The sequence below is a fragment of the Polypterus senegalus genome, chromosome 9, assembly GCF_016835505.1.
Source record: "Polypterus senegalus isolate Bchr_013 chromosome 9, ASM1683550v1, whole genome shotgun sequence".
NCBI classification, from domain to species: domain Eukaryota; kingdom Metazoa; phylum Chordata; class Cladistia; order Polypteriformes; family Polypteridae; genus Polypterus; species Polypterus senegalus.
In genome coordinates this window covers 136041177-136053291 of record NC_053162.1, presented here as the reverse complement: position 1 = coordinate 136053291, position 12115 = coordinate 136041177, and positions in this window count along the sequence as shown.

Sequence of the window (12115 nt, the reverse complement as noted above, 5' to 3'; positions counted from 1 at the left end):
CCTTCAGTGGAATAGAAATTGAGTTTTATTTGTCTGGTTTCTTCATTAGCATTTTAGCTTTTATAATTTCAGTACTCTTGTTCGGTTGTATTTGTGAAGATTCTTCACAATGTACACACTACATAGCTGTGAGGCAGATGAATACATTGGTCTGAGTGGCAGTGCAGCCATCATAGGATAGACTATTTTGTCTTGTTCTGGGGAAATTACAAAATGTATTTTCTTGAGATATTCAGGCTTTATTTACCGTGCACTTTACCAAGCATTTTATGGTTCTCCAGTGCATGTATGTAGGGCTTCTGTCTATTGCATCTTTCCTCAGAGTGAGGACATCTTTGCAAATATCTGCAAACAAATAAGGGTTGAAGCTCAAACTCTATAAAGCCTGAAAGGTATATAAGTTTACTATAAAACAGATTTTCAGGTGTAATTTCAAATTAGAAGTGGGCTTTCTGAATACTTTCTTTATACATCTATACTAATAAAAGGCAAAGCCCTCACTGACTCACTCACTCACTCATCACTAATTCTCCAACTTCCTGTATAGGTAGAAGGCTGAAATTTGTCAGGCTCATTCCTTACAGCTTCCTTACAAAAGTTGGGCAAGTTTCATATCGAAATTCTATGCGTAATGGTCATAACTGGAAGCTATTTTTCTGCATATACTGTAATGGAGTTGAGCTCGAAAGCCGTGGGGGGCGGAGTTTCATGTGACATCATCACGCCTCCCACGTAATCACGCAGTACATAGAAAACCAGGAAGAGCTCCAAAAACCACTGAAGAAAACATACATTATATAATTAAGAAGGCAGCGAAACAATTGGAAGCGAGCGAGTGACATATAAAACCATATTCAGCAGCTCACGTGAACTGACGCAGTGCCAGACAAAAAGCAACAGTTCCAAAGAGTGCTGAACAAAAACAAAATTACACTGCTACGCTCAAATAAACAAACCACACGCCGTGGCGCAATAGTAGAGGCTTCGCCTTTGGCGCCGAGGTTCGATTCCCGAGAGGGGATGCACTTGAGTATGTACGCGCGCTTCCCGATTCATTTTAGCCTCGCATCCCCTTGGTTTGAGACATATGAAAAAATATGCGTTTAATGCAGAAAGACAGATCACCAATTGAAGGTTTATGAATGATGGATACTTTATTGGCGATCAATGATTGTTTTGGTAAAGCCATACTCAGTGTATTCATTAGATGAACGGTAAAAAAGTAAGAGCGAGGGGAGGGTAACTTTTTGAGGCACGCAGGCAAAACCACAATAGCACGCGGGCTCGATGTACTGTAGTGTGAGTCAACTCGATCTGAATTGCGCGATCACATTTGAAAAAATATATCTTTTCAAGTTCTATTTAGTCCATATGTGTCAAACTCAAGGCCCGCAGGCCACATCCGGCCCTGTGTGTAATTATATCCGGCCCGCGAGATCATTTTATATATTATTGTTATTAATGGCCCGGGGATATGAAGCGCTGGTAACACAATAAACTACAGATCCCATAATGCAGCGCTTCAGCTGCCTTGCCGAACACTTACCGTGTTAATCAAGTCTAGCTTATGATGCTGCAAGTTATTGCGAAGCTAGCCTACACGATGCCAAGAGAAAAGGTGATTCTGAACATAGAGCCTTTAAAACCGATGGGAGGCTGAGTATATGTTTACTGACATTGCGGTAAACCCGTGTGTCTCATTTGTGGAGCTAATGTGGCTGTAATTACAGAATTTAATCTAAGACGGCACTATGAGACAAAACATCAAGATAACCTGAAAGACCTGAATGCAATGCACAAGATACAGAAAGCAGAAGAGTTAAAGAAGAATCTGACACTTCAGCAGATGTTTTAACCGTGCAAAATCACAAAGTGATTTCAAGTGAAGCTACTTTTATGGGAGACACAAATGCACCAGTGCAACTTGCCCCACTTTCCCTGTTGCCAAGTAATGTTGAACCAAGTCGGCACAACGGTGTTCCCAAATCGCACTTTGCTGATAAACTGGCGCACTGCGCACTGAGTTCACGGCGCTTTGGTGACTTTGAAAAACAAAAAAATAATTTTGAGTTGTTTCGCAACCCATTTGCTGTCGATGTGGAAACTGCACCTGTGCAGATTCAGATGGAGGTGATTGAGCTGCAGTGTAATGGCACACTGAAGGCAAAGTACAATACTGCACGGCCCGCACAGTTTATTCACTCCATTCCCCAAAATGCTCCAGCTCCGTCTACATGCGGCTCGAACCTTGTGCATGTTTGGTACCACATATCTGTGTGAGAAGCTCTTCTCAGTGATGAAGACTAACAAAACAGCACACAGGAGTCGCCTCACTGATGAGCACCTGCAGTCCATCCTGAGAATCTCCACAACACAGAACCTCACACCAAACATAAACGAACTTGTTGCCAAAAAAAGATGCCACGTGTCCAGCTCTGAAAAAATGACATAAGAGCAAAGACAACTGAATGATTTGATTTGTTATTGCTGAAAAGAACAAATTTTATTTATATTTCCAGGTTTTGTTATGCACCATGTTCATATTTGAATTTGTATAATTTTGACAGGATATATTTTTATGGAGAGCAAAATCTTTTGGGATATTTAAAATTTAAGTTTATTTTTATATAAAATTACATAAGAGTAAAGAAATTTGAATGTTTGTTCTTTTAACATTTACTTTATTTCTAACTTGTATAATTTAGACAGGATATATTTTTATGGAGAGCAAAATATTATAAGTTATTTAAGGTTTGAGTTGATTTATTCCGGAATAATATTCTGTCGACTAAATAAAAATTCCTTCTATTTAAAATTTAAATAGAACTTGAACAGATACGATAGTTCATAATATCCAGGCAGACTTGCGTAAGAGCAGGAGTCATCCGTTTTAACAAACAGCGTATTGCACTGATATGAAATAGCCTGCCCATTTAATTATTTAGGAATGGATAAATAAATTAAGATTTTGTACAAATAATGTTTTTCATTTTTCTTCCTTCATGGATTCTGGCACCCCAGCAACAGTTGCTCGCACCCCAAAGACTGTATATATATATATATATATATATATATATAAAATATGTGTGTGTGTGTATATGTATATATGTAGATATGTATGTATATATATGTTTATATATATGTGTGTGTGCGTGTATATGTATATATGTAGATATGTATGTATATATATATGTATATGTATGTGTGTATATGTAGATATATATATATATATATATATATATATATGTATATATATATGTGGATGTATGTGTATATATGTATGTATATAGTGTCAGGGATGCCAGAGGCCATGACCCGGCCAGGACGCCATGAGGGACCAGATGTGGGTCAGTGCCCACCCTGGATCACGTGGGGGTCGCCTTCCTGGTTGCTTTGGGGGCCACGGGTACAGGGCATGGAAGCTCCACCCTGTAGGGGCCCGTGGTCACCGCCAGGAGGTGCCCCAATGCCTTGGGGACCTGTTACCCAAGTACTTCCACCACACCAGGAAGTGCTGGGGGGAAGACTTTGGAGGATACCCGGAGAGCTGCCGGGAGAACAGCCGGCACTTCCGCCACGCTGGGGTGTGGCTAGAGGAGGAATGCCGGGAACACCTGGGGCTCATCCGGGTCCTGTATAAAAGGGGCCGTCTCCCCCTCCAGTCATGGCTAGAGTCAGGTGGAAGAAGGACGAGGCAGAAGAGAGTGGAGGCGGCCCGAAGAAAGGCATTTGTGGCCAGGACTGTGTTTTGGGGTTTGTGCACTACTTTGGACTGGGTCTTAGTGACCATAATTTGCAAATATATTTGTAAATAAACGTGTGGTGGTGATTCAACAACATGTCTGCCTGTCTGTGTCCGGGTTGGCTCCACAATATATATATGTATGTATATATGTGTGTGTGTGTATATACAGTATATGTGTATATGTATATATGTATGGATATGTATATATATATGTTTATATGTGTGTGTATACAGTATATATATATATACTGTATATATATATATATATAACAGCAACACTCATCACTCACAACAGTGACAAAACAATTACATTGACAATCATGTTATGTTATTTTCAAAATGTTTCCTTTTCTTTTCATTGCTTCTTTAACACACTACTTCTCATGGCTTGGTATTTTACTATATATATATATATATATATATATATATGCCAGCAACACTCATGACAACAATTACATTCTCAATCATGTTATGTTATTTTAAAAATGTTTCCTTTTATTTTTACTTCTCCGCTGCGAAGCGCGGGTATTCTGCTAGTTTTATATAAAAGGCAATCTCCAGTGGTTTTCATCCATGACCGTTAAACTCCTATCAGCTTGTCTGTGTGTTTGATTAAACTAGTGATGTTACTATTGCTAGCATTCTTTTTTAAAATTTGCCTAACCCATAACCTTGTGGTGATGGGTTTAGTGTTTTTCTTTTTTAAACTTTGGGTTTAATTTTTATTTAATGTATAAAATTGCAATCCCATATACAGTCATATGAAAAAGTTTGGAAACCCCTCTCAGCCTGCATAATAATTTACTCTACTTTCAACAAAAAAGATAACAGTGGTATGTCTTTCATTTTCTAGGAACATCTGAGTACTGGGGTTTTTTTCCGAACACAGATTTTTAGTGAAGCAGTATTTAGTTGTATGTAATTAAATCAAATGTGAAAAACTGGCTGTGCAAAAATTTGGGTACCCTTGTAACTTTGCTGATTTTAATGCATGCAACTGCTCAATACTGATTATTAGCAACACCAAATTGGTTGGATTAGCTCATTAAGCCTTGAACGTCATAGACAGGTGTGTCCAATCATGAGAAGGTATTTAAGGTGGTCAATTGCAAGTTGTGCTTCCCTTTGACTCTCCTCTGAAGAGTGACAGCATGGGATCCTCAAAGCAACTCTCAAAAGATCTGAAAACAAAGATTGTTCAGTATCATGGTTTAGGGGAAGACTACAAAAAGCTATCTCAGAGGTTTAAACTGTCAGTTTCAACTGTAAGGAATGTAAACAGGAAATGGAAGTCCACAGGCACAGTTGCTATTAAACCCAGGTCTGGCAGGCCAAGAAAAATACAGGAGCGGCACATGCGCAGGATTGTGAGAATGGTTACAGACAACCCACAGATGACTTCCAAAGACCTGCAAGAACATCTTGCTGCAGATGGTGTATCTGTACATCGTTCTACAATTCAGCGCAATTTGCCCAAAGAACATCTGTATGGCAGGGTGATGAGAAAGAAGCCCTTTCTGCAGTCATGCCACAAACAGAGTTGCTTGTTGTATGCAAATGCTCATTTAGACAAGCCAGATTAATTTTGGAACAAAGTACTTTGGACTGATGAGACAAGAATCAAGTAATTTGGTAATAAGAAACATGGGCTTTGAAAGGTGGAAGAAGAACACAGCATTCCAAGAAAAACACCTGCTACCTGCTGTCAAATTTGGTGACGGTTCCATCATGCTGTGGGGCTATGTGGCTAGTTCAGGGACTGGGGCCCTTGTTAAAGTCGAGTGTCGAATGAATTCAACCCAATATCAACAAAATCTTCAGGATAATGTTCAAGCATCAGTCACAAAGTTGAAATTACGCAGGGGTTGGATATTCCAACAACACAATGACCTTAACAGTTCTAAATCTACAAAGGCAATCATGCAGAAGGAGAAGTACAATGTTCTGGAATGGCTGTCACAGTACCCTGACTATCTATGGGATGATTTGAAGCAGGCTGTCCATGCTCAGCAGCCATCAAATTTAACTGTTGTTTTTAAGTTGTTTTTAAAAGAATTAATTGCGTCAGCTCATCTCATCCGTTTAGGGAAGTCATGGCACAGTAAGGGTGGTACAGAACTGAAGGTTCTATCACACCTATACAACACAGGTTAGTTTGGGGCACAACAAGATTGCCAGAATCAGTGGAACTTTATGGGCAGACAGGAGCAGAGAGATGGAGGAGGATACTGATGTAGCCTAGTGCAAGTCTATGTAAATCTTTATACAGTATATCATTAATAGAATTTTATACTTTATCCTGTAAGACGCAGGGAGGCAGTGAAGGCAAAGCTGGCTGGGTGTTAATGTGCTTGCTGGTGCCAGTCTGTGTAAGGGCTCTTGCTGCAGAGTTCTGAACCAAGTAGAGCTGAGATCACAAATTGGAAGGGGCACCTGTCAATAGAACGTCACAGTAGTTGATGTGTGATAAAATAAAAGCAGGGACATGTTTCTCAGCATTGGAAAGTGGGAGGAATAAGTGAACATGGAATATATTAGGAAGGTAGAAGTAATAAAGTTTCTTAATGTGATGAATGTGGGTAGAATAAGAAAGGGATGAATCAAAAATGACATCAAGATTCAACAACAACAACAACATTTATTTATATAGCACATTTTCATACAAAAAATGTAGCTCAAAGTGCTTTACAAAATGAAGAATAGAAAAATTAAAGACACAGTAAGAAAACAAAATAAGTCAACATTAATTAACATAGAATAAGTAAGGTCCGATGGCCAGGGTGGACAGAAAAACAAAAAAACCTCCAGACGGCTGGAGAAAAAAAATAAAATCTGTAGGGATTCCAGACCATGAGACCATCCAGTCCCCTCTGGGCAATCTACCTAACATAAATGAAACAGTCCTCTTTGTATTTAGGGTTCTCACGGGATTTGAGGATGATGGTCACGTAGACTTCTGGCTTTCAGTCCATCAATGTTGGAGCATCAATGCTTTGAGTAGGTGGTGGTGGCAGGCCGCCACCACAAAGAAACCGGAAAAAGAAACAGAAGAGAGAGTAGGGGTCAGTACGGATTTTAGAGCCACTATGAATAGTTATTATGATGAATTGAACATACAGAGTATCAGGATTAAGTTAAAGTGAAGTTATGAGAAGGCCATGTTAAAGTAATGTGTTTTCAGCAGTGTTTTAAAGTGCTCTACTGTATTAGCCTGGCGAATTCCTATTGGCAGGCTATTCCAGATTTTAGGTGCATAACAGCAGAAGGCCGCCTCACCACTTCTTTTAAGTTTAGCTTTTGGAATTCTAAGGAGAGACTCATTTGAGGATCTAAGGTTACGATTTGGAATATAGGTGTCAGACATTCCGATATATAAGATGGAGCGAGATTATTTAAGGCTTTATAAACCATAAGCAGAATTTTAAAGTCAATTCTGAATGACACAGGTAACCAGTGTAGTGACATCAAAACTGGAGAAATGTGTTCGGATTTTCTTTTCCTAGTTAGGATTCTAGCAGCTGCATTCTGCACTAGTTGCAAACGATTTATGTCTTTTTTGGGTAGTCCTGAGAGGAGTGCGTTACAGTAATCTAGTCGACTGAAAACAAAAGCGTGAATTAATTTCTCAGCATCTTTCAATGATATAAGAGGTCTAACTTTTGCTATGTTTCTTAAGTGAAAAAATGCTGTCCTAGTGGTCTGATGAATATGCGATTTAAAATTCAAGTTACAGTCAACAGTTACCCCTAAGTTTTTTACTTTCGTCTTAACTTTTAATCCTAATGCATCAAGTTTATTTCTGATAACCTCATTGAATCCATTATTGCCAATAACTAAAATTTCAGTTTTCTCTTTATTTAGTTTGAGAAAATTACAATTCATCCATTTAGAAATACCTGTAAGACATTGTGTTAGTGAATCGAGAAAGTCGGTGTCATCAGGTGCTATTGATAAGTACAGCTGTGTGTCATCAGCATAGCTGTGGTAGCTCACGTTGTAGCCTGAGATAATCTGACCTAACGGAAGCATGTAGATTGAGAAGAGCAGCGGACCCAGGATAGAGCCTTGTGGAACACCATATCGGATATCATGTGTCTTTGAGTTGTAATTACCATAACTCACAAAGAATTTTCTCTCTGCCAGGTAGGATTCAAACCAATTTAAGACATTGCCTGAGAGGCCCACCCATTGACTAAGGCGATTTCTAAGAATATTATGATCAATGGTGTCAAATGCGGCACTCAGATCTAGGAGGATGAGAACAGATAAATGGCCTCTGTCTGCATTTACCTGCAAGTCATTTACTACTTTAACGAGTGCAGTTTCTGTGCTGTGATTTGTTCTGAAACCTGACTGAAATTTATCAAGAATAGCATGTTTATTGAGGTGGTCATTTAATTGCAAATGACTGCCTTCTCTAGAATTTTACTTAAGAATGGCAGGTTAGAGATGGCACTAAAATTTTCAAAAGCAGAAGGGTCAAGATTATTTTTCTTGAGCAGGGGTTTAACTACAGCAGTCTTAAGACAGTCTGGGAAGACCCCCATATTTAATGACGAATTTACTATGTCAAGAATATTGTCAATTAGCACGCCTGATACTTCTTTGAAAAACCTTGTTGGTATTGGGTCAAGGACGCAGGTGGAGGGTTTCAGTTGAGAGATTATTCTATGTAAATCAGGTAAATCTATCCTGGTGAAAGAATTTAATTTGTTTATAACAGAGTACTGGGGCTTAGGAGGTTCTGCAGTGTTGGGGAGATGTACTATGTTATTTCTAATATCATTAATTTTTTGATTGAAAAATACAGCAATAGCCTCACAGGTTTCACTGGAAGTATTCTGGGGGCATTCCTTTGTGTTACCTGGGTTTAACAGACGATCAATTGTAGAAAATAAGACTCTGGGATTAATAGCATTGTTATTTATAATCTTAGAGAAATATCAGCGCCTCTCAAGATGGACTGTGTTATTGTATTCTGTTATTTTAACCTTCAATATCTCATAATGGATAGTTAGTTTAGTTTTTCTCCATTTACGCTCAGCTCTACGACATGTTCTTTTTAAATCAGACACTCTTTGGGTCTTCCATGGAATAGCAATACTAGAAGATTTTTTAACTGTCTTTTCAGGTGCGACTATGTCAACAGCAGCTCTTACTTTAGAATTAAAGTTTTCCACCTTACTATTTACATTATCCTCGCTATTATAGTTGGCACTATAAACGGACTGATTGCTTAGAATGTTTGTAAGTTTTAAAGCTGCTGATGAGTCAAAGAAGCATTTTTTAACATTATGCTTCTCATGAATGCTTTTTATCATTATTTCTATATTAAACAGTAGAAGAAAGTGGTCTGATTGACCAATATCAATGATCTGCTTCATATCAACTTTTAGTTCTTTGGTAATTACTAAGTCTAACATATGACCTGCTTTATGTGTAGGCTGATTAACGAGCTGTCTCAAATCAAAGAGTCCAGGAGGTTCATGAATTCCTTTACTTTTAGGTCACACTGATTATCAATATGAAAGTTAAAGAGGAGAAAAAGATATCTTTGGTTTTGTTACATTTTAATTTCAAAAAGTTATATTTCATTCATGTTTTAAGTTCACTGAGGAAAGTTTTCAGCTGAGACAGCTCTAAAAAACTTTCACTTCTAACACTGCATCAGATCTAAGTATCATCCACCTTAATAAAAGGATAAGTGCCTGTGTGTCTGTCTGGTTGCCATGTCTCTGTCATTCCAAAAGATGTCATACCACAAACATTTTTAGTAATAAAAATACATTGCATTTGTCATTCCAACCAATAGCGCATTACAAAGATTAACACTGATTAACACAAATCCAATACCAAATGGTATATATCAGAGATATATGCATTGCATTTGTCATGCCAACAGGTTGCGCATCACAAACATTTTATTACTAAAAATGTGTGTGATACACCATCTACTGGAATGACAAATGCAATTCATTTTATTACTGCATGCATTACATAATACATTTCAATAGAGGATGGCACACTGCAAATGTTAACGATGTGGTCTACATTGATTACTTAGATTTCAACCTGTCTTAAACAACTAGCACAGCTAGACTGCATATACATGATACCCCAATCCAAAGCTATGAATAATATGGCCAAGGTGGAGCATGTAGATAGAGATAAGCAGTGGGCTTGGGGACAGAGCCTTTTGGAGCTCCTTGAGTGACTGGTGCTAAGATGGATCTGCTGTTACCAAGACTACTAAATTCTTGTCTATCAGTCATATAGGACTTAAATTACTGGAGGCAATGGCAGAGAAACCCAGAACGTTCTCCATTCTGGACAGTAGAATGTCATGCTTTACCATATCAAGTGCTACACTGAGGTCTAACAGAATTAATATGCCGGTTTGCCCAAAGTCTTCTGCCATAAGCAAAGCATCAGTTACTTGAAGCAGAGCAGTTTCACAGCTGTGTTGTGCTGTGCTGTGGTCTGAAGCCAAACTGAAAGGGTTCCATCAGCGTATTATTATTTTTGATAGGACTGTTTGTCTGTCTGTCTGTCTGTCTGTCTAGTCCATCCATCCATCCATCCATTATCCAACATGCTACATCCTAATTACAGGGTCACGTAAATTTCACATATTTTATTCTTATACAGTAGATCATCTATCTATATTTTCACTTGTGAAATAAAGTTTTGTGATTGAGTATCTGCAAGGAAAATAGAAACTGATTCTATATCTGATACTTGTACTAATGAATTGCACGCAGATGTTTATAGTTAGATTCAATGCATAAAAAATGTTGTATCTCAATGATTTATTAGAACCCACCGTAGCATGCTTATCCTTAAAATCTAGCAAATCATGGGCCTCAGATTGTATGTTGGGCTTTTACACCTTGAGTACCAATTCTTAAAGGTACCTGATGCTGCCCAAAGTGGAGGCACCAACTACATTTCAGAAACAAAAAGCGTGGTGTTCTCCTTTACAAATGAGGAATCTGTACAGAGTTCAACAGTGTGGCTTTATAAATTGAAGAAATGCATTCAGCTGTATATACAGTGACATGCAAAAGATTTCCAAAAAATTGCAGCAAATGGGTTCTCAACAAAATATTAATGTGTAGGGCTTGAATACGTATGCAAACACTAACTTTTGAGTTAAATAAAAATGGTTTGAGTTTGGAAATATATTGTTACAGCATAAGAGTTCACATTAAAAATACTGAGTGGATAAATATGTGTTCTGATCTTTAGTCTTGCAGAAAATTATGGTGACTTTCAATGGGATTTAATATTTTTGCATGGCATTGTATTATATATAAGCAGTTTGTGGAAACAATACACTTCTACAAACTTAGCCCAGTAAATTTCTAATCATTTTGCAAAAAGTTTGTGTCTACCATGTTTCAATACAGTGTTGGTGATGATGAGAGTTTTGATAAGACCACTGTATGTCTGGAGGTTTACAGAGTATGCCTTGTGTTAAAGCAGTCCAGTCATTTTTTTGTGATGTTTTCTGTCCACCATGGCATTTATGTAATAAAGGAAAATGCTGGGGAGTGAAACAGTGTAAAATATTTTTAGCCTTAACCAACATTTATCATTGGGAAGCCCAAAGCACATATAAAATATCAATCGCCATAAGTGCAGTAGACTGCAATCATGTAAATAATACACCACCTGTTTCAGCAGAGGCTGAATATGTAAACTGCCTGTTACTCCAGTGCATCAATGTGCAGGTATTTTATTTTTTAATTACATTGATTTGACTTCCAGGTGTACTGTGCTATTGGTCATAATTATGCCTACTCAATGTTTGCCCAATTTTTTTTTGTTTTTTATTACCAAGGGCTATTATTATTGGTAGGCAGTGTAGTGTAGCGGTTAAGGCTTTGGACCCTGAGGTTGTGGGTTCAAATCCTGCCATTGACACTGTATGACCATCAGCAAGTCACTTCACCTACTTGTGCTCCAAGTTTCTACTGATGAAAGATTTGAACAGATTTGTGCTTCTTGGCCTGCTTCATGTGCTTTCCTACTTAGGGTATTTAATTAGTTTTAAATTAGTTAAATTTATAAACACACTGAATAGAGCATGTTGACCTTCATCCTTGTCTCTGGCCGTTTGTGAGCAAGCCAACACTTTCTCTCCATATCATCCTGATGTGACTGCTTGCCATCACCAAAAATCTTGTAAAACATAGCTGAAATTTGCATTGTTGTCAATAGTTTGAGTCCTTTTGAAGTGAGAGGGAGGGATGCATCAGTGGCAGAAGGTGCAGCTTTCTTTTTGGTTGCTGAAAGAGTAGTGTTTGCCAATAGATGTATATTCCAGTGTTTTGGTATAACATTCATGAATACATTTAGTTTGTCTGC